General features: G+C 34.2%; 2 non-coding genes and 1 pseudogene across 2 annotated transcripts; all 3 read right to left on the bottom strand.

Moving 5' to 3' along the window:
- Positions 1-24923, bottom strand: part of LOC150104116 (general transcription factor II-I repeat domain-containing protein 2-like) — a 47098-nt pseudogene extending 22175 nt beyond the window's left edge.
- TRNAI-AAU (transfer RNA isoleucine (anticodon AAU)) lies at positions 15579-15652 on the bottom strand. The gene has a single exon. It is a non-coding gene; the product is annotated as a tRNA-Ile (tRNA).
- Positions 18456-18529, bottom strand: TRNAI-AAU (transfer RNA isoleucine (anticodon AAU)). The gene has a single exon. It is a non-coding gene; the product is annotated as a tRNA-Ile (tRNA).
- Positions 24924-24955: the final 32 nt, after the last annotated feature.

Raw genomic sequence — 24955 nt, 5'->3', positions numbered from 1 at the left:
CTCCTCGTAAGACTACTTTCAGATTTTTTTCAGAGGCAAGTGAAAATGTGTGATATTGGGTTCCTCTAGTATCCAGTTCCTTTGTAAGGTTTCTATAGTCAGCCACCGTGGTGGGCTGAATTCGTATTCCCTCGTCTGCATTTTTAGCAGACGTGTAATGAATTTGTGAATTTGCCATGATGGTTCTGAGTGTTGTCCATCTCTGCTTTTCCCTTAGGATAATCGGTGGCACCTTTTCATTGTGGGAAACAGAGGGATCTGAAATGGGAACATCCTCTTCCATACCAACAACATTTGTTGATTCAGCAGCAAGAATTTTTCTCTTCTTACGTGCGTGAGTTTCTTCTTGATCAGAAGGATTAGAGGTAGAGACAACTAGATTGAGTTTTTCCTCCACTTGTGGGGAGTCTTCATTTTCCTCAACTTCAACTTCAGGTGAGGAATACAAATTTAAGTAGCCGGGCCAATCCCGTTCAAACTTTTTGAGGAGCTTTTTAATAAAACTGAGTGCTAGCTTTTTATCGAGTGACTCAATAATAATGTCGGGGTCAATCATGCTAGTAGGCCATGTCAACTTGAACTTCTTTTGTAGTTTATCAATGAGTTCAAGAGCTGGCTCTCTTTCGAGCAGATCAGCAAATACGTCCAGGTCAGGCACGCTCATATCGATTTAGTTGCGTATGTGCGTTAATAAAATATCCCGCAGGTCTAAAGACCTGCCAGCAGAAGTTTTTGTAAAATATCCCGCAGCCGCAAAGGACTACCAGCAATATCAAGCATAGGCGCGTCAACTAGCAACAAGATGTTAAAATACAACAACGACACTAATGGCAGTAGGCCTAGCGTATCGCCTTTGCGAAGTCAGTTGACTTACCTTGTATGGGAAATAAAATGTAAAATGCCTGTTTATTGCGGCAAGCAAATAACTGATATTACTAATGAATATAAGCATAAATCTCTGAAAACTTATCAGTCAAATACACAATTCACCATCAATAACACACGACACAAAACACTAACACGCGAGCCGCCATTTTTCCCCCTGTTTCCGCATAATTAGATACATCTGAGTAATTTTATATCAATATATGGTAGATATAAAATTTTAAGGTGTATGTAGTTTATTAGAATTTTTATAAAATATAATTTTTATAGATTTAAGATTTTAAATAAATTTAGTTTCTCCTTTCAGTATAAATAAAAAATCTAAATAAAAATAAAAATATTAAGACTTTACAGAATTGTGGAGAGATATACTGTATAACAAAATCAAAGGCACTTAATATTTTAATGAAATCTCAAAATCAAAATTGAGAAGTATGATTATCAATGAGTCCAAAAATTGGATTAATTATTGGAATGTTTCTCTAAAATAAAAACGTTTTCAAATCTGCAACGAAGTGTATAGAACAGAATAAACTTCGAAATTTGCAAATCTATTCTTTATTTCTTTTATTCATTCATTAATTATTTTCTTCTTTCCGTTAACAATTTTCTTCAAATTATGAAGCTAAATTCAAATTACGGTTATTTTGTTTCTGTAGGACTGCATCTCTCGACAAAAGATCAGCCCAGAAGAATGAAAATCTTATTAGTTTTTGAGCAATCTTTTCAGTTCTATTTATCCTCAAATTTCATCGTGACGGTTTGATTGTCTTGCATTAATTATTTCGCTAAATTACGTTTAATGGACAAATACCGATTTTAATGAGATACCTGAAAAAGCAATTAATGCGTAACGCTTCTTCTTTCGCTGTATTTAGTGAAGCTGTCAGCATCTGGAGTTGGGCAATCCTTTCACTCAGCACATGCACGTGTTCACTCTTCAAAACAGCTGTAATGAAAGAACTCGATAACTCGATAATAAATCGTATGCAATGAAACAAAGTCATTACACACGTCGAACATCAGTGGAAATATCCCTTACTTTTTTGAATGTTTAATTTAGCAATGTAAGTCGTTTGAAATGCACGGAAGTATATCGAAGAGTTTTAATAATGTTGAAAATTTTGAGCCACTATTCAGATAGAACATAAATGATTTATATGTTTTTCATACAACTACTGATGTAATCTGTGTTCGTTCAGTGTGCTTGCAAACGTATATAGTGCTTTGTGTATTGAATTTCATAAATTCACAAATAGAGCGAGTTCTTTTCGGTTGATCTGAATATTCTTGCCTTGATACCAGTAAAAATTTGCAACTTTCAGCTACCATTCATCGTTCAAGTTAATTTCACTTATTTCATGTACGATATGACCCTTTTAGTCAAACGTTTATTATAAATTTAAACTATCTGCATTTATTAATTTAAAAAATAAAAGAAAAAAATCACACAAACGTCGGAACCTTACAGAAATACAGCAACTGACAGGCTTAAAGATCAGTTATGTAGAAGAGGATTACAATAACCGAATTCCAATGAATTAATACATGCGGTAAACAGGCCTTTTGACATGATCTGACCTTAAAAACAAACTTCTGACTTCCTCCCCCACCCTCCATACATACGGAACTATTACGGTATAATAGTTCCGATTTATTCCATAAAACTTGATGTCTCATTTGCGAAGCGTCTTGTGGGTCAGGTGAAGAGAGAGCACATGTGATGACAAAGCTGAGGCCTCACTTCTATGGTATGCAATATCTCCAACGTGTTCTTCAATATGCTGTTCAATTGGTTTTTCAGTAAGATCACCGGCAATCGCACCATAGCCGATAAACACCCGGATATTCAGGTGGTCTATGTCGCGGTTTTGTGGATCCGATTAGTGATTTCAACTTGATAAAGGAGGTAAATACTCCTTAAGAATTTATATTCCTTACGTATTTTTGCTAGTTTTATGGAAATAGACTAATATATGGGATCGTGATGAATCCTCTGTTTTTCTCTTCATTACAAATTTCTCATCTCGTGTCGGTTGCTCTGATACAACGGTGAGAAAAATCTGGCAGTCTTTGGAAATAAAATTACATCGTAAACATCTAAATACTACCTTTCCTGAGTACATCCTAACCTTCATTAGCCAAACAACGTTCAGGAGAATGCGCAAACATGCACAACGTTCTGTACATTAGAAATATTTTAAAAACATCAGTCTCTTCTATAACTGTGTAACAGTTGTTACCTTTGTTAGCCCTTAATGTTTTGTCTACTAGTTTGTATGTTTATGTCCGAAGAAATCCTGTGCAATTACGTGAAACGTCGGTTTGTCAAGTAAAATATATATTATCATCTTATTGTGGTGTTCTGCCTTATAAACGTTAGTCGCATATTCATGAATTGGCAAAGTCTACGTACTTTATATATATGTGTGTGTATCAGATATAGCTGGCCCAAGAATATTAATAATTTTAAACGGCATCCGGTGAACAGATGGTTAACAAGTTCCATCATCACGTGGTTCATAAACCTAACGCAATATATTTACCATAATTGTCTGAAGTAATATGAGTTAAACACAAGATTTGGAGAAGGAAAAAACCACTAACTCTGGAACCCGACAAAGAAAGGGTTAGAAAAAGTTCCTCTTGTCAGCGAATAGAATTGAACTTAGGACGATCCTTGTTTGGACGACCTAACGACAAGTACGCAAACTCCACTTCCAAAGGTCTACACAAGCATTAGGAAATATTAAAATGAATGAATGGAATTTTAAAGCTCCGAAATAAAAATAAATAGATAAATAAGTGAAATATTCAGAGCGAATAAAATACAGAGCATAATAGGCTTAAAACTGTGATAACTTAACGAAAACATGCGCATATTAGTCTGCATTACTTATGTATATGGCAAAGACGAATGTTTATATCGGAAGTTTTACAACCAGGATTCATTAGTCAGGGCATCACGGATAAATTCGATCCATTATCCTCGTATAGTGTATATCCATCATGAATGTATATACGAATTATACATATACTATCATTACAAAAAATTACAAACGCAACCAATATTATAATCATTATGGATCGTAATCAGTTATGAAAATTACGCAAAAATCTAAAGCATGCAACTAGGCCCACCAGATATTCAGATATGTATACGTTGAATATGAGTAGATTCTTATTTTCTCCAACCCTCTGGCTGTCCACGATACTAAACAACATTTCATGTTTAGGATCGTCACAAGAAAGTGTAATTACATATGCATGAAATAATAAGCTGTAGCATCTTTACGTAAAGTAATTTGATTTATCTAAAAACAACATATTTTTATATTGACCCTAGAGGGTCTCAAGTTCATTAAGAAAATGGAATTTTAAATTCCTAAAAAAAAAAAAAAATTAACCCTTTGCGTTATTAGTGCAAACGTTTTACAAGTCAATGGGATTACTTCGAAGTTTATTAACGAATTACAAACAATGTAATTTTCACGTCGTTTTCTTAAGAAGAAATTCATGCACAACTCTTGTAAAACTCACTATTTTATCATCTATTCAAACTTCAACTGCGATCTCTTTCTTGAGGTGAAAGTATTTGCTATTCAAAGTTAAGGTGCTTTGAATGACCCATGTGCATGAATTCGAAGGTCAATTTGTTTGAAATAATCGACTTTTCTTTGCAAGGAAATTGACTAGAGCACTTAGGTTTCACGTAGTAAAACAGCATCACGTGGTACAATATTAAACGGGAGATACGAAGAAAATAACCAACATAATTTTCATTAGGAAATTTTTCATTTTACAAATACAGATGAAATTCTAAATCTGTAAATAATTGCGTATAACCTCGATCCAGTTCGCTTTGGATAACCGAAACTAAACACGAAAACAACGTATTGTATTTCTGAGCATTTCGAATGGAAAGAGGGAAGATGTTGCTGATTTTCCTCCAGAACACATTGGGAGACATTGAAAGGATTTGATCAAGAGTGAAGTAAGGCATTCGAACCTGTCACACTAATCTCTGCCAAATCCTCGATACACAAAGCTCGCTTTACATCACATCCCTCAGAAATTGGAAACATACGTTTCCATGGTAACTAAGTCCAGATTTGGAGAACACAACTTGCAAGGATATTGGTGTACAGGGAAGAATCAAGAAATAAACTATCAAAAAAGATTATTCATTTCTTATAACCAATAGTTCACATTTTTGTTCATTTTTTCTTTACATATGAGTAAATTTATCAGAATTAATAAGTTGTTTGGTAACACGGTAAAAGGCAAGGAGTTTAAACTACATTCATCGCAAATTACGATGCAAAAAGTCTCACGTTTTGAATCTTAGAATGGAGTTTTAAATGTTAGGCTATTTATTCGGCAAGGAAAATAGTACACTGAATTATTATGTTACCAAAAATATCTTAACTTGCCTAATGACTGAGTTTGAGACATTTTCCGCATAGCTACAAGACTACGTCTCTCTCTCTCTCTCTCTCTCTCTCTCTCTCTCTCTCTCTCTCTCTTTGCCTTTATTGGTTTATCACTTCTTTTAGTAACAGTTAAGTGAGTACATAAATAATATAACTGTCACCAAGGTGACTTTAAAATCATCAGGGAAGTCATCTGATGACTTACCTCAATCACTTGTCTTCTGAATTTCTTACAGACTCAATGTTGTTCAATGTTCTATATTACGTTATATCCACATCGCAATATTAATAAGTTAAAATACTCAGTATATTTGAAAATATTCCATTTTAAATGTATTTATTTAGATTTTCTCAACTGCTTCACTCACATCGTTGTTCTGTGGCATACAGACAATATGGCGTGCACATCAGAGCATTGTGTGTGTTTACCAGACTGCGAGTGCTATTTGAGCTCAGAGTAAATTTTGAATGCAGAAAAGATTCGATCATTTTGAGCTAAAATAATCTCTTTTCGCGATTTGTAAGTGAATGGATCTGTACTAGAAGGGTATTGTCAGTAAAAAGAGAAGGAAAAGATATGCCAGACACCTTGGTAAACAACTGGGCTTAGGGGAATTATCAATATACAGGAATACTAGAGATGTGAAAATGTTTTTGTACAAAATTCAAATAGAGATCCCTTAGAGATTGATCAAGGGATCAATCTCTCCGTCATTGAAATTTTTAATAAAAGAAATTTTAGTTTACTTGGAAAGAAGTAATCAAGGTAAACATTAGATGAGGTGTATTACATCACCGGATCTTCATATCTCAAATCGCGGAATTTTTCTTTTGTGCTTTTCTTTAGTATACTTCCTACTGAAATAATCCTGCACTTTTTGAAGAATTAAAACAATCAATTTCAGGCTCTATTTCGAATCACACAAAATTTTCTAAAACAGAAAGTATAGCAGGTTTTGGATATTGCTAAAGATCGTTGAAAGCTCATTGGCTAATTGCATTTTATTCTCCCAAGCTACTGAGATGACAGATTTCAAGTGCAATTCTAATGTATTTTGGTAAATTAAATATAGCTAAATCGAAATAAAGTTGGATCAGTTAAATAAAATTATCCTAAACATATTAGGACATATTAGTGAATATTAATTAGGTACCACTTAACCTTTTGGACTTATAAAAAATTGTTCACTTTTATTTTTATTTATTCATTTATTTAGAAAATCTCCTTTTTTTATAAATTTGGTAAAAATCTGTATGAGAAAATATAATAATAATAAATTCCAGTATTACGAAAAAATATTCAGTCATAAATATATTTAAAAATGTAAAATGTTAGTATGTACGTTCTTGAATATCCATTACATGAAGTTATTTTATAGCTTAATGGATGTCTCATTCCAGATTGGAATCATTGAAGAAAGATAAAAAAAAAAGCTCACTTAAGGAAATTACACAAGTTTTCTTATTTATCGCTGAGAGTCGAGAACACAGGAATTTGTTTTCTAAACACGAAAGAAATAATAAAGAAAACTAGACAAATGTAAACGTACGAATATTCTCTCTCTCTCTCTCTCTCTCTTTTGTACGGACTGGCCATTTAGTAATTCCAAAAAAAAAGAAAAAAGAGAAGAGGAGGAATGGATCGTTTCAGCAATTCGAAATGTTAAATGGATGACGTCAATCCATTCTTGAAAGATAAATTCTCCATTGTCTGCTGTTTGAATGACAAAATTCCGAGATTCATGATTTTTATACTCATAATATTTAATTTTTGTTTTTATTTTATGTCATTGAAATCTGCATTTTTTTAAATAGTATCTTTAACAATTATACCTTTTATATTCGTCCATTTTTATATTACTTTTATATTCACCTACTCGAAGTACAAATGTAATGTGCTAACTGTATTGGCTATCATCCCGCCAATTACAGAGGATGCACTCACCGCCCAAAAAGACGGGTTGAGTCGAACAGACAACCTATTTCTCCGTGACCTGCAGAAACTTCGGCTCCTCAACTTCCTCCTGTTCGGTATACTATCCCAGATGTTCAGCGCCAGTAGATAAAGGCCACCAGGAAAATGGGGCTCCTCGTCAGACACGGACTTAGGCTGAGGTGACCCGCTCAAAAAGGACAGCATCAGAACACAATCAAATCACAGTCAAATCTAACCGCAGTCATTACTTCTTTGCTCCAAGATTTCAGTAAATCTAATCCATTATTGAGTTCTATAAAAAGATTCTTACATGAAACCCAGTCCATCCTAAATGCACTCACCAATGAACAGGAATAAAATTATCCTGACTCAGTACAGATAATCTCATGGAATGCGAATGAACTCAAGAATAAAATTCTAGAACCCAACGTATTCACATATAGATTTCATCCAGACATCATTTTAATTAACGAAACTCACCTCAGAGCAGAGGACAATCCTAGATTAAGAGGATACCAACTATACAGAAATGACAGGCTTAATTACAGAGTCAGTGGCACGGCCATCTTCATTAAAAATTACATCAAGCACCACTCTATAACCAACCCTTCAACTACTAATCTGGAAATTACTGGAATAGAGGTCTTCACAAACACAGCTGGCAAACTTAAAATCTATGCTGCCTACAACCAGCGTTAAAAGCTTTATTGTTTGCAGATCTGGAAGCTATACTTGGCGTCAGAGAGCACGTCACTATCGCTAGATCTTAACTCGAAGCATCCTATCTGGAAGAGCAGAACCACCAACAAAAACAGCCGTATCCTTTTCAACTACACAGGATCCAGCTACGCTGTCGTGGTAGGCCCTACCGAACCAACTGGTCACGGTTCCACTGGCACCGCCAACATTCTTTATATTGCCATGTCACAGAATGTCTAACTTCAATTCAATCTTAAATCACTAGACGAACTATCGTAAAACCGTAATCTAATTCCTCTCCAGTTGGGAAAACAAGAGCAACTCTCTCCCCCACCCCCACTCCTTCACATCTTGGGAGAAGCTATCTACGGTATTCCTGGAACATATTGGCGCTGTGCCTCATATCAGATCAAAAGAACAAATTGAAGTAGCAGTTAAAATCCTCACCAAACAGACCAATGCAGCCTTAACAGAAAGCACCTCTACCACAACTGCCCCCAAACCCAACCATTTACCAGAAGACATTATGGATTTAATCAGAAAGAAAAACAAAGCAAGGAAAAGATACCATAATTCGCATACACCACAGAAATCCTTAACAAACTAAATCAATCAGCCAGAGAAGCTCACGTACATAGAGACAAACGGAAGAATCAGTTGGCTTCTATCTCTGATATTGATATTTCCATCTGGAGTCTCTCGAGGGATCTCAGAGGCAGGAGTAAATCACCCCCTCCCCCCTTCAAGCAGATCTGGGCATTGTCATGCCTAGATCTGCTTGAAGATCTGTCATATACAGTGCCCAGATCTGGGTGTCATATACCGACATTGCAAAAGCGGAAGCCATTGCTAAGAACCTAGAAAAGCAATGCAGACCAGCATATGAAAACCTAAACCTCAACCACATATATAAAATTCATCGCCATGTCAGACACTCATTAAAATCCTCTGGTAACTATCAGTCAAACTATGCCTGCCTCATCAGCGCAAATATATCGCATCAACAGCTTAAAAAACAAAAAAGCTCCTGGTCCTGACGGTGTCACAAACAAAGTCATAAAACTGCTGCCCCACAGACCAGTTGTGCATCTCATCACTATAGTCAATACAATCATCAGGCAACAATATTTCCCATCATCCTGATCCCACCATTCCTGATCTCAAATTTAGGAAAAATCGCATAAAAAGTAATCCTCTCCAGACTTCAAGCCATAGTAAACAAGTCAAACATTCTCCCAAAAGAACAATCTGGATTCCGTCAATTTCACAGCACCTACTCAACAAATTCACGGACTGACAGAATATATCATTACAGGCCACAATTGGCATCAATACAGCTCCAGGAGTTGTATTTCTGGATATAGACAAAGCTTTTGACCAGGTCCGGCACCAAGGAGTACTGTATAAATGTATCGCTGCACACATACCACTGGATATGGTGCAGTTGATTAAATCATACCTTTGTGACAGATGGATGCAGGTCAAGATAAATGGAACGATATCCACCCAGCGTCATATCCTGGCAGGAATTCCATAGGGAATCTTACTGGCCCCAATTCTGTTCTCGATATACAAATATACGGAAGACATTTCGCACAATCCAATGTCATACATCATAGCCTTTTACGCAGATGATACAATGATACTAGCCAGATCTCTTCAGCCACACCTCGTCACCAAAAACCTTCAACAAAATCTACTAATACTAGAACAATGGTTCTTCAAATGTAGATTACAAATAAACCCATAGAAAAGCATAGCTATGCTCTTCACCAGAAGAACGGCATCTCCTAATGGGAACATCTTCCTGTTTAATGCCAAGATCCCCTGGAATCTTAGTATTAAACTTGATACTAAAGCCATCGTCAAGCACTACTCCCTAATTAATAGGGAAAATAAAATTTAATATTAACCGAAATAATAAATTAGTACCAAGATTAAAAAACTATCCATTTATCAAACATGAACTTATGATAAATCAAATGGAGCCAGCACGGATATGAATAAAATTTTGAGAGGACTCTAACTCTGCTCTCCGACTAGCAATAGTTGTTTATATGCCCTTCCTTCCTCCCCAAATTACTTTTTTAACTACCTTCATTTACCCGAGTGGGAAAATCCTTGAAATTTCAGTTGATAACTCCTACATACCATACGATTTACATTTTTCATTACTCATATATTTGTCCATAAATCCGCCGGAGACCTCTCATCCCACTGGAATAGTTACAGAGTGATCATTTCGTATAGATGGTTGTTATGGCAATCGATAAACTTTTTCAGAGGCAAAATTAACATCTTGTATATTGTATTCAGATTTTCGTCCAAAACGTGAGGAAGCTTTATCTGGTCTCTTTCGACTAAAAGTGAGTTAGCCGGACTCATACGGAGGTAGAGTTTTTTTCAGCCTGAAGCTCGGGTTTTTCGTCCTCCAGAACAGGCACACCTGCCTCTTGAACACACGCATCTACAGATGTAGGACACACAGGAAGACATAGGGCCAACCGCCTTATCCTCGAGACGGTCGCGGTGGTGAAGTCCACAGCTAACGAACTCAATGGTTCGTGAGAAGCTTAAGAGAAGACATTGTATCCAATGTTGGTAAATATATGAAATACTCAATGTATAAATAAAAGAAAAGGGTGTTTTTGCCTTAAACTCCTCTTCATATTTTTCAAGCAATTAAATTGAAATCTAAAAAAATTTGAATCGTTAGCGATCGCGACATATTTCTTTATTTATTTGTTTCTCCTTTATGAAAGACATATCGCTAAAATTCCTAATACATACTTTCTAAGAAACCGAGTTTTCTCATGTACTGTTTGACATAAAACTATGTAATATGAAAATGATTTATTATTTTGAGTTGGAACGCTTTTTATATTTTACTCTGTTTCTTCTTGTCGAAATAAAGCAAAACTAGTTTTCTTTCTATTTCCCAAATACAAAGACATGAAACAATGTTGACTATTATATGTGTTTGATGCTGTCTACGCAGATCGCATGTTATTGGCAGGTGGTGACAAATATCAAATAACGCAGGAGACATCACAAAAACCACACGTTACAATGAAAGGCTCTATTTCAAAGAACTGCGCATTCGTGAAATTTTCACAAAGAAGTTCTACTTTTGGGTTACTGATTCTCTCTCTCTCTCTCTCTCTCTCTGTAATACAGAAAGAAAATGCCAAGCTATAGAAAATATATAATTTTTTTTCTTTCCTCTCAAGGTTTCCTTCTTATATATATATATATTTAAATTTATAATGCAGTTAATTCTTATTCTGAAAATTGTTGTTTATTAAATGAAATTTATTTCTGTTAATTTGAAAAAGCAAAGTTATCGCAAGCAGTTATAAAAAAAAAAGATGAGTTTCGTAATAACATTCTACTAAGGTGATATCACTGATTATTACAATAATCGATTACAATACGAACATCTTAAAGGTTGAAACTAACCATTATCAATTCTTTATATCTTTTAATGTCCCCTAGAAAGAAAAAACGAAATCGTACAAAATGAATTGAATATATTGTATTATTATTCACTTAAATCTCACTTTATCTTACAAGCCAGTATACCTGAGAGTATTCCATGGTTTAACTCAAATTAATTTTTTTAAGTTAATATGATCCCTATGGAGTCAAAAGCTCCATAGAGCGTTCCGTTGAAATGTATTCAACCTCGGCAATGAGGAGTAGCAAAGATCGGCTGCCTACCGAATCCAAAATAAATAAAAATAAAATAAAATAAAATTAGGACTAAAACGAATGCACCGTACTCAATTTACCGAATGAAGAGACGTTAGGAGATTTATTTTGAAGGTTCTGAAGTGGATTTAAGTACATACTTTTGTGATCTGTAAAGCAGGATTTCTGGATTATTTAAAAAAATAAATAAAAATATTTAAATAGTTAAAAAAAAACTTAGCTCACCCGCAGTAATAGTGTGCTTTAGGTTTACAGCCTTTCTGAAGGGAGTTAGAAAGTTTGTAAAAAAAAAAAAAAAAATATATATATATATATATATATATATATATATATATATATATATATATATATATATATATATATATATATATATATATATATATATATATTATATTTGAAACTTGCTGTCATTCCCTGTTCGGGTAGTAATTTTTGTCGAGGGAAAAAATTACATTCATCGGAGTAAATTTTTCATCACCTCTGTTTGAGACTCACTAACCCTCGTTAAGTTGAAATGTCCTTTTTTATGTTCCTCTGACTACGATGGGAATTTTTCCATACAAAGCGGTATTGGAGCCGAATACATGTCGGCCATTTTATTTTATTTATTTATTATTTATTTTTTTTTTTGCAGATCTGCAAAAAAAATAAATAAAATAAAATGTCTCTGTTCTAAATAAGATAGTAAAGAAAATACATCTATATGAGATCACTAAAAGTTTCTTAAAATTAAAGAGAAGGAATGAAGAAATCGATGATGAACAAATTTCAGATAGCAATCGAGGATCACAATCACTTAACAGAAGAGAATTCACTAATTTCTCACACACTTTAATTAATTTTGATCCTTTCTTAGATCTAAAAAAAATTCTATTCATTTCATACATCCGTATGACGTTTTTGTTTTCAGGGGGTTGACTTACATGAAAACGAACTACATGACTCAACAGTTTCTTAAATCAAGGAACGATTCCTTTGTAAAAGAAAGTACACGAATGAAGACAAAAAGGGAAAGAGAAAGAAGAACAAATTGTTTGACTTTTCTTGCCTCTTTGTTGGTTTAAGAAATATAGGTGGTTACAGAAACAGAAAAGGATTGTCTTTATTTACACTTCCAACCTAATATAAACTTCAGATAACACCACTTTTCCTTGATTCTTTTGTATTTTAAGAGTTAAAACTACACAGAAGAAACTTTAGGAGCAAAACGAGGTAGAACAATAAAAGAACTTTTTTTAAAAAAATAGAAAATGCTATCATGTGATAGTATTTTCTTTTTTTTAGGAAAACAAAGTTGAGCTACTTTATTACGTAGATGTCGACGTCTTGAAACCATAGTTACTAATTTATTCACTCGTTATTTGAGGCTCTGAATGGCGTTAAAATGTTTCGATCCAGAGCGTATACTTAGGAAATCTCTCAGAGAGGGGTTTCCTAGCTATATGCTCCTTGTCCAAATCATAGTTCTCAAGAAGGTTACCTACTTTTTTTTAACTGCATATTTTTAAAGTGAAAGTCGAATAAATTCTCTTTACTCTCTGATACTTACCTGAAATATTATTTTTACGAAAATAGGTTATTTTACTTAAATATAAAGAGCCAACAGGCTTCATTTCGGCGATATAAACATTAATTAATTTAAGGGGATATTAAATCCCACATTGTTTTAAAACCGAATAAGAAACTCAAAGATTGGAATCAGAGAGGTTCATGCCGAATATAGTATAAAAACACTATAAAAGTATCGGCGAATACTAGCGTGAGCTAAATACAAGTAGTCCTAGAACGTAGTACAAACACGGGCAACTCGTTGCAAAGGGGTGGGAAAGTTCTGATCGCTATTCTTGGTATTTTCCTTAATGTAAAAACACATTTCCTAGGAAATGTATGCTGTTATGACATTATGGTGGGAGGTCACTACCCAGACCGGTTTCAGCCTTTATTGAGGCTTCATTAGTGAGTAGCTAGACCAAATTAATACCAACGGGTATTCCTTTTGGACAACTCGTATAGCAGAGTATATAATTTCTTTTCGCTATACCCTTTTGTATTAATTTGGTCTAGCTAAAAAAACCAAGTTGCTATATGACATCCCCATTATTAGCATAACGACCTAACTGGCTTTATTTCTTGCTATCGTTTTCTTCCTGTTTGCTTTATCTCTTTTTTAATGCTGGGTTACCTTCCAATAACGAAAAAATGTATTTCATTTTTATATATGCTGGGTTAAAATAAAAAATAAAAAAAATTAAAAACACCTCCCAAGTTTTATTGGGATCGATGAATATTTCTGGAATTAGTGAGAATTCTGTTCGAGGAAATCGAATTAATTTTTTAAAATTTAATATTAATGTAATGTAACGTGAATGCAAACCGAATAACACTGTTTTTTTTTTTTTTTTCAGTAAGAAAAGTAGTAAAGTAATGAAATTTGTGGGTTAAATTATCATGTTTGTATGATAACACCTTATTTAGAAATCGTTCTGTTGGGCTGTTGGTTCTCAAATGGTCTTTAATGGTTCATTCACGATAAAACCCAGAAAAAATATTTTACTGAAGAAAACAACTTTTTAGAGTTTACTAAAAACATTACCAATAGCTAACTGTATTATCATGCATTTGTTGTCATGCCGTTAAAATCATTTGACAATTTTAGAAAACCTGTGTGGTTAAAATGTTTCATCAACATATTTTCTCCTTGTTTTCCTCTAAAAACAATGATGTAACGATGAGGACTATTTTTAATAACTTTAGCGTGAGGAGAATGTATTCAGATTTCACCAAAAGGGAGGGGGGGCGGTTTATTGCTTATGAAAGTTTGACCAATCCTTAAATTAAATATACTGTTTGTAAGATAAGCCAGACAATAATACATGCCAGTGAGCGGGAAAAAAAACTGTGCTTCATAACAGAATATTTCCAGTCCTCTATAATCAGTCGTAGTCCCCCCCCCCTCCCGAAAGACGAGCAAGAAGTAACGGTTGACTTTCATAAACAAGTAAAAAAAAAAAAATCTATTTGTTTCTTCCTTCACCCAATTACGTATTTTAACGAAATAATCGGTTCATAATTTAACAAACTATTTAAAATATGTACTCGATTTTTATTCTTTATGCCAGGCAAAGCCATAAATGTGGCAGATTTTATCTCAGATTTTTTTTTTTTTTTTTTTTTTTTTTTTTTGGGTACAGGTAAGTTACCAGTTTCATATGAAATAAGGGGATGTTACGATTGACCGTTATATTTGATATTATTGATATCAAATATAACGTATATTTGATAGAAGCGATTTGTAAGCCGTTATGTAATATAAAATCAATTTCAAATGGGTAACACAAATTCAGGGCCAAATGAGGTGTCTTCAAACATTAACGTTAAAAATGTAATATGCGGATTTGAAGAAAATATTTATTTCATTACTTTTTGTTTCTTTTCTTTGATATAATAGACCTAGATTATGTCGCGTCACGAAATTTCTTGATGTTTTATTTATTTAATTTCAATTTACACAATAAGGATCATTTAAAGAGCTTAATTACTATAGTTCAACATCTTATTGAAAAGCGTATTTAAGATTTATTTTCATAAAACTTAAAAATTCTAAAAGAAAACTTGGAATTTACCTCCAAAATTATACCATTCTTTCTATTAAAATCATCAAGATATTGTCTATTATTTTTAATAGAAAAAATCATTTCATTTATATATGTCGGATGTAATTTCGGAAATTAGACGAAATGAAAATAAATTCTCCAAGACCCATCTGACTTGAAACTGTGCATTGATTTAAGATAAACATTCAATTTAAGGGATATGAAACAATGCAACAGACTTTCTTACTCATACTGAGAAACATTATTTCCATAAGGGGCAAGAAAAATGTTTGAAAACTTCCTTCACTGCAAACAAAGAAGTAGCCCGTATGGGGATCGAACCCACGACCTTCGCGTTATTAGCACGACGCTCTAACCAACCGAGCTAACGGGTTTCACGTAAATATTTCTTCAGAATTATGTCTACTATTCATCTACTAAACTGGCTCACGAAAAATGGAACAAAATATTATTAGGAAAAACATGTGCTGCAGAACGTCCTTCATCAAACACTATGACGACATCTTTATATTTTCATTCTCCAGTTCATTTAATATGAAAAATTAAAAGAAACTGGACTCAGTAGGGGAATGCGTGTCATTTTCAGTAGGGTCATTTTCAAAAGAAAAGAATCGTAACTTTTAATGGATTGTTCTTATCATGTGTTTAACAAAAATTAACGAGAAATTACCTAAAATGAAAGTAATAGTGTGACACAGTTGTATAAATAGAGGTGTACTTAATGTGCTGCAGTTGTGGACGTGTACTTCTGCTACTACAATGAAAATAGTTTGGCATGAAAAAAAAAGCATATTTTATGTCTTAATAGAGTACATTCGTTAATTTGTATTAATATTCCCATCGGAGAGTAAAAGTGAGACTTTCCCGAAACCAAAAGCACGTCAGTACTGTTATCTCCGATCTGAAAGGAAAAAAAAAAACTAGCATTGTTTATTTCTTCAGATAGACGCCTACGATCTTAGCATTCAGATAAGAACAAGCAACAAAATAATTTCTCTATTTTATTCTCTAGTCAAGTGTAAATAGTGGCAAACTGAACTTTGCGTGGATGGCTGAGGATGTATTCCCACTACTATTACCACAACTGCTACTACTACAAAGTGGCTAAGGCATATTAGTTGAACATATTTTGTCTCTCGACAGCAGGTATGCATAGATGGTTCGAATATTTTACATGAAAGGCGTAGAACAAAGATTCTCTTACAGAAAATATATGAATTTCCATTTAAAAATAATATCTCCTTAAGGAAAAATTCTGAAATCGCTTGCCTTCCTATTCGAAATACAGTATAGCAATCAATGGATGCACGCCAAAAAGAGACAAAGATCCTTGTAATCACATACGCATACATCCAGAACCAGTTCATTACCATGTAGTGAACCTCTGTTTATGAATCCGTATCATATCTTTTTTATTTTGGTAGATATATTCTTTGAATCGAGAATTTACCTCCAAAATTATACCATTCTTTCTATTAAAATCATCAGGATATTGTCTATTATTTTTAATAGACAATTATTACGATTTACAATTATAGACGATTGTAAATTTTTAAATGTTCAAAATTTACAATCCTTTCCACTAGAAATCAATCCCAACTTAATTGCCTCGCAAACTCTTACTCAGGTCATTTATGTTTCTTAACCGTTCGTCGCTATCATTCTCATTATTATTAATGAAATGACGGAGAATGAAAATATAGATGTCTTCATAATGTTTGATGAAGAACCTTCTGTAGTCCATCTTTTTTTATACAAATATCTTGTTCCTTGTTTATAACAGTCCACTTCTTACATGAATAGTAGAGGTAATTCACAAACAGCAGTTGGTGAAACCCGTTAGCTCAGCTAGTTAGAGCATCGTGCTAATAACGCGAACAGTGGGTTCTGTCCACATACCGGCTATTTTTCTTTATTTATTTGCAATTTAAAATTTTAAGTTTCTCGCATCGAAGATAGAATTCAAGTCACTAAAAGCTTTTTCAAGTAACAGTTAAGAGTCATTCATTGAATTCTTAGCTATAAAGATTATTTCCTTGAGAAAATTATCTTTATAACTAACAAAACTGTTGCATTCATTGTTCTCCCTTCTGCTCAATTATCTTTTTTAATTCTATACACAAATTCAAGTCAGACGGATTGAGTCTGACTTGAATGTGTGTACAGAATTCTGTTTATGACAGCGTATCATATCATTTTCTAAAATTCCATATAGCATATATAAATGAATCCATATTTCTATTGAAAAAAAAATCGGTAGTCTTTTCGATTGTTTTGGTTAAAAATAGTTTAACTTTATACTTAAATTATATTTTTAAGAAATTTCAAATGTTATGAAAATAAAGTATGTATTAGTAAGAAGACTGCCGAAAGTACATATTAGTTTTTGAAAGAATGCTTCATGATGTTGCTGTCAGAAAATGTGTGTGTTTTAACAAAGACATTTTCTGACAGCAACATAAATTACATATATTAAAGCAAACAAAAAGAACAGAAGAGATAATAAAGAAATATTTTCTTAACATTCGCATATTACACTTTCAATGTTGAATGGCACCTCATGTGGCCACGTGTTTCTGTTTCAGATTGATCTTGTATTATTTACCGATCGGAAAATGCTACCTCCAAACATACTGCTTGGCCAGAACATTTTATCATGTTTGTACACACACACACACACACACACACAACAGTTCTTTCACAGCCATAGTAAGATCTTGAATTTCGAATGCCACGCTACTGAATTCGAATATTTTTAGAAAAAAACACCTGAAGTGATTTTTTCCCTTCCTTCCTACCTATGAAGGCAAAAGATATTCAGCGATTTTGGGCTTGCTGGAATAGGACTTTGCTTTCTAGTACATTTCACGAATTCTTGTTCCAAGTTCTACAATAAATTGATTATGATAATTTATTATTAATGATTTTATATAATCAAATTATCAAGTACGTAATCTGATAAAATGAAATTTCTCTGTAAAGTAAAGGAGAAAACTTTCAGATGTTATCAAAATCAAAGATTGTAAATGAAAATTCGCGGAAATGCTTTTGGCAAGTAACAGTTAATAGCTATTCCTTGATACCAACTCTGAATTATAATGAAAGCAACAGACCTTATTTTATACCCTAAATATTTCGATTTTATTTAACCATTTTTATATAAAATGAAGTTTTGAGTGGCCTATATGGGGATTGAACCCATGACCTTCGCGTTATTAGCACGATGCTCTAACCAGCTGAGCTAACAGACCCACATTACAGCCCTCTTGTAATACAACTATAGAACCAGCAGAACACAAACATAAAGTAGGATAATGAGATGAGTGTTTTACGTTTGTCAGTTGCGTGTGATCTCTAATTGGTTCACTTCAAGAGAGAAATCCTTCCTGTTGTGTAATGGAAAAGGACTAGCTCGCTGAAAAAGCCCCCGGGAATGTTCTTCTTTTCTTACACGGAATGAAAGTTATGCAAGAAGTGAAACAAAATTTCCGGTGTAAAATCTCTCGTTCTTTCATACGAAATAGTTAGCTAACTGAAGAAAAAGAAACGAGAGAGATTTGATCAGAGAGGTTTATTCAATATCTAGGAGTCGTCAATAAAATAGAAAATAATCAATAAAAAAATAACAAAACAGCACTAGATTATTTTTATCACGATTTATGAACCACCGTAGCTCACTCGGTTAGACAAAGCCCTTTGGTCGGAAAGACCTTGGTTCGATTCCCGTCCATGACGTGAGGAAAACCTTTATCTGTTCTCTTTCGATTAAAGGTGAGTTAACGTCTCATATGGAGGTAGAGGGTTTTTTTCTCCCGGAAACTCGGGTTTTTCGTCCCCTAGAACAGGCAAACATCCCCGTTAACACACATGGATCCACAGTCATAAATACACACTTAATCCCTCATTATGAGCGCTCAACCAGTCCTAGGGGCGGTCAAGGAACGGGGGGGGGAACCCCACACAAATAAAAAAAAATAAAATAAATCACAATTTACTGTTTTCTTTTTTCTTGAACAAAAGAACAAAAATCGAGTACACTTTCATGTGTGTATTTTTAAGAAGTTGGCTAAATTATGATTCGTTTGTTAAAATATGTGAAGAACAGAATCAAAAGTATTGGCGAGAAAAATTAGCCTTTTGTTTCTTTAGGCAGTTCAACTTCCCTCTTTACTTCTCGCAGATGTGAATACACTATATTGGATTACAGAATATAGAAGGAAACGCTGTACCATGACGGAGAAAGAAATTCAGCTACTAACATCTTTCAAATTATCACGCAGGAGTCGTCTTCTTAAAAACCATTCACCGCGAAGGGTTTTTAACAAGACGTTATAAGTTAGAGTTACAAACTTGGGCAATACACGTTTTTCATTGACTTCCGCGATGTAATCTTCTCGCTTATTTGAAGTTTAATATGACTCAAGCTCTATAATTGATGTCAAGATTTCCCACACTTTCAGAAAAAAAAACGGTTTTTTTCCTTTTTGATGAAAGTTCAATAAATTTTCCTTATTCTAAAATCTTAAGAGAATTCTCCCTTCGTTGTTTTTTAGAAAAAAACGAGCAAATATATTGAGGGAATTTTTAATATCACTTACATGTTTTCTAAAAATGTAAAATTAATTAAAATAATTAAGAATTCCTTTTTTCAAATAGTTTTGCTGAAAACATATCTTGTACAAAACACTCTCGCTAGGTTATTAACACGCATTCGTCTGCAGATACGACAGAGGAAATTTTTTCGGAAATGTTTTGGAGTTTCATCTAAAAATCGTGGAATGCAAATTAGGAAAACTCACCAAAGGAGAATAGCTCTTTTTTTTTTCATTTGCATATTCGTTTGATTTGATTAACACTTCCAGAAATATCATTTTCTCAAAAATGATATCGAGAAATAAAAATTATTTCCAGCCAAAAGGGAAAAAAATTGGAAAATAACTCACATCGTCCCTTACACGAGAATCGAGAATTACGTTAGTATAAAAAAATGACTACAACCAAATATGAACATAACTTTATTGCCAGCATACTAATAAGTTATGTTACACAAAACCACAAAACGTGTGTTTTGTGTAACATAACTTAAATTGCAAGACGTTTTTGGAGAAAGTTACAAATTTCCTAGGGACGTAGTTAAGAAATTGGTGTGTGTGTGTGTGTGTGTGTGTGTGTGTGTGTGTGTGTGTGTGTGTGTGTGTGAAAACCAGTTGTATGGTATAAGTATAATCAATTTCCGACCTTTGTTTAAATTACCGGATTTTCTTTTGAAAACATGCTCCTCTTTGTGGTTAATTCTTCGAAAAAAGAATTTGAACATTCTTGTTGTACTTGCAAGTATCACGGAGTGCAAAATGACTTACATATTTCATCTATGTCCATTTTCACTATTCCTGGAAATACATAAACCAATTTACAGACGACAATTGCAAAGACGTCCACGATTGGTTTATAGAGAAAGATTTTGTATTAATGTACAAAGATTTATAACCGGTCTGAATGAGATTCTGATAAAAAAATCCCACTGTCTACAGAAAGGAAAGGATTCCTTAGCCCAAACTCTGTTAAGGCATTTTGATAAAATATTCAAATCTAAATCAATCAAAGAAAGTCATCTCCAAATTATGTTACAGGAATAAAAGAAATCGTAGTCGTGTAAAAATTACTTTCTTCTTATTCTCTGATAAGATAAAAAAAACTAATGAAAGCTGAAAAGAAGAGGACTTGTATGATCATGTCTGTGACGAAATCAAAAGTATTTATATATATTTGAGAAATTTTCAGTATAAGAAAATGTTTCGCCTGAAATAATAATAATAATAAATAAATAAAACAAGTTTAACTGCTGTGAAAATTAAAAGCCTTAATTTTAACTTCCTTGTTTCCACATTTTATATTTTATACATAAACTTAGTATTGATTAAACAGTGCATTAAATGTAGGGAATTTTAATCATGTCTCTGCGATAACAGTGTATATTATTCAATAAATGTTCCTTTTCTGCCTCCATAAATTGGACTTCACTATTGGAAAAGCTTTAAGAATATATTGGAACTGCAAATTACAACACGGAATGCTGTGAGTTATATAACACAAATGAGGAAGCACAGTGAACTCCAGGATAAAAATATCATCAAAGTTTCCCATTAACTTCATATATCATTGCAATATTACTCTAAACAGGTCGGTCCCGCCCTACAAGAAAGCTCATATTTTTCTTAGCTTAATTAAGGAACACTCATTCTGAAATAGCCTTTTCGAGCAGCCTATGGACAGAGACAATGTCTCCTCCCCCTCATAAAAAGTATGTGACGATAAAATCGCAACTCCAACTACTGTGTGCCTCACAACCTGCATATAGCTAATGACCACCATACAAGGCTTTCTAATCAAAATTACGGTAGAAATAAATTTTTTTATAAGGGGACAATACTTCTCCCCTCATCAAAAGTGTATTGGTAGCAAACTCGTAACGTGAACCACTATGTAACCTCCAAAATCGTAACGCCAACTACATGCAACCTCAAAACATTCACAGCTGGGCAACACAACTGTGTCATTATGTTTTGATAAGGAGGAAATGAAACTCCTCCATTAAAATTGATCCACAAGTGTATATAACTACTAGCGATTAGTCCTTCTTCAACAGAAATAACTAGTGTCATCAAGCATCTTAATAACAGAAAAGCACCAGGTCTGGATAGAATCGCAAACAAAATCATCAAACCTCTCCCACGCAAAGTTATAATGTACCTTGTCAATATCATAAATGCAATACTATGATTGCAGTATTTTCCTCCACCTTGTAAAATCGCAGACATTATCTCGATATAAAAGCTAGGAAAGCTTCACAGTTCCCTCAAAACTACAGGTTTACTATCAAATTTAGGGTAAATTGCAGAATGAATTATTCTAACCAGATTACAAGAAGCAACAGATAAATCAACTTTATACCAAATGAACAATTCGATTTTAGACGCAATCGCAGCACAGTTCAGCAATTTCATTAACTAGTTGAATTTATTACCACAGGATACAACTGGAAACAACACACGGGAGACGTTTCTCTGTATGTTGCGAAGGATTTGACAAAATTTGTCATCAAAGACTTCTTTACAAGCTTAATAAAGCAAATATCCCAACAAACACGATGTGTGATTAATTAAGTTATACTGTATCTCAGTGATAGGAAAATGCAGATTTAAATTAACGATATCAAATCCAACCAGCACAGAATTACAACTGGATTACCAAACGTTCCCTGCTGACTCCTTTCTTATTCTCTATTTATATGGCTGTTATCCCTGAAAATCCTGCAACCATCATAGCTTTCTATGCGAATGACACAGCTACACTAACAAGATCGCTTCGTCCTTGCCTACTAACGAAAAGACTGTAAGACAGCATCGCCACTTTGGAAAAATGGTTTTCCGAATGAAGACTTCGAGCCATACTCTTCACCAGAAAAATAACCATCTCCCAAAGGAAATATTCCGATGTTCAATACTAAAAATCCCATGGCAAACAGCCATGGGAGTTTTAGTTTTTCCTTTCTCAGGCATTGGCCTCCCATTTCTGAGTTTCATAACTTATTACGATGGTGGGGTCGTTACCCCCCCCCCCCACGCTCAATCATGTGTAATTGTGATGCGTTGTGTTCTTAAAACCGGTTTGCCTGCTTTGCGGGAGGAAAAACTGGGGAGAAAAACCCTGCAGTTCACGCCCAAGACCGGCTAACTTGGCTATGTCTAAGGAAGATCATTAGCGTCAGCGACGAGAATCGAACGCAGGACACTCCTTTCTCAGGCATATGGTTGCGAAGCGCGTAACCACTCGGCTAACCGCGCGGACGCTTATTTCATTACATGCAGAAATTGCTTTCAATATTGTGCCGCTCACACTAAGATCGTGAGACGAGTGCATTATTTCTACCAGTTATTTGTTGAAGTAATGCACAAAATAACATAGACTTGCAAATTGTTTTTAATGTGTAATTCATTTATATCAATTTAAAAGATTATTAGTGTTTCTGTAATATATATATATATATATATATATATAAATTTGATAAAGCATATATATATTTATATGCTTTATCAAATCTCATCATTTCGGTGTCCTCACACTGAATTCTATGTTTGCTACAGTTGTGATCCGAACGTGATTTTACTTTACCCTTGAGTAAATATTACTTGCAAACGTATATTACCATACTAGAGAAACGTCATAAAACTATAGCTTGTAATGAAAGATAATATTCTTAATTGCGAAGCTCAGTATTTTACAAAATGTTCTAAATCACTTTCCTTGCTCCCTCTCTCTCTCTCTCTCTCTCTCTCTCTCTCTCTCTCTCTCTCGTACGACACCAGAAAGCGAATTTCACAGTATACAAGTTATGTTGTATTTTTTTCTGATTATTGCCTTTCTTCACCTTTGCGAAGTGAGTAATGTTCTTTTTTTTTAACTTATCGTCGATGAATGAAAAGAACTTGCTTATAACTAAGATGAAAAGCCAAACGGCTATTATTCTGGCAAGGTTGATAAGTTAAGGGGATAAAAATCCCTTATTGTTTTTCAGCCAGTAAGCGAAACTAAGATCGAAAACTACGATCTGAACGTTTCATGCCGACGAATTGTCGGCGGATCCAAGCGTAAGTGACCACTTTTCCCCTTAACTTATCAACCTCGCCAGAAAAATAGCCGTTTGGCTTTTCATCTTAGTTATAATACATTATAATATAATATAGTGACACACCTTTCTGGCATTCGTGTAGCGAAAGTATGTAAGTTCTTTTCACTTAAACTCTGATATTCTAGGTCTAGCTACTCACTGATGTCCACCTACTGTGAAGTCCAGCCGCTGATTTTTCCTGAGATCGAGAGAGCCTGAGAATCCTGTGCGAGCCCTGCTGCATGATAACTGCAAGTCAACTTGGTAAGACCCTTATCTTGTTATTTTCCTGTTTTTCTCTGGTATTTTTGATATTTTTGATCTTGCCTGTCAGTCAGTCTTCCGCCTGTTAGTAGGAGATTTCTGCGCGGACGGGGAACGCTTGGCGTTTCTCTCTTCCCCCCCCCCCTGGAAGGTCCACTGGATCCTTCCTTTTTTTTTCGAGAAATTATAAGGATACTCTTAATATGACTTCCTTCTTACCTAGAGTGAAACCCCTCGGTTTCGAGGTAAAATCTAGCATCGAAAAGCGGACGTTCGCGAAAGCTTTAATAGATACGGTAGGGATAAATAATATATTCGGTTTTACCCCGTACGGGGGAGGGAGGTTCCAGGTCGTTGTAAAAGACGAAGCAACGAGAGAAAAACTCTCTTTAGGAATTCAATGCGAAGGACAAAAATACCTCCCTACTTTAATAGGGAGTATGTTAAAAACGATCAGAATAGACAGATTCCCAGTCGAATATTTAGAAAGCGGGGACGCTCTAATTAAGAATATTTTTTCCAAATGGGGAACAGTTAAAGAGGTCAGAATAATGCAGGACAGTGACTTCCCAGAATGGAAGTCGGGGGTGGTATACGTCTCCATGGAGATGAAAACACCCGTTCCTAACTTCGTCTTTATCGGTTCAGCCAGGGTAATGATCAATTACCCTGGTGTCAAGAAGCAGTGCTTCAGATGTGGATCCTTCGAACATATGGGGGCAGACTGCCCCAAAGGCAAATGTCA

This window comes from Typopeltis vanoorti, chromosome 8, assembly GCF_054136105.1.
Source record: "Typopeltis vanoorti isolate ZY-2024b chromosome 8, IOZ_Tvanoo_1.0, whole genome shotgun sequence".
NCBI lineage: Eukaryota > Metazoa > Arthropoda > Arachnida > Uropygi > Thelyphonidae > Typopeltis > Typopeltis vanoorti.
This window is presented reverse-complemented; position numbering and strand designations above follow the sequence as displayed.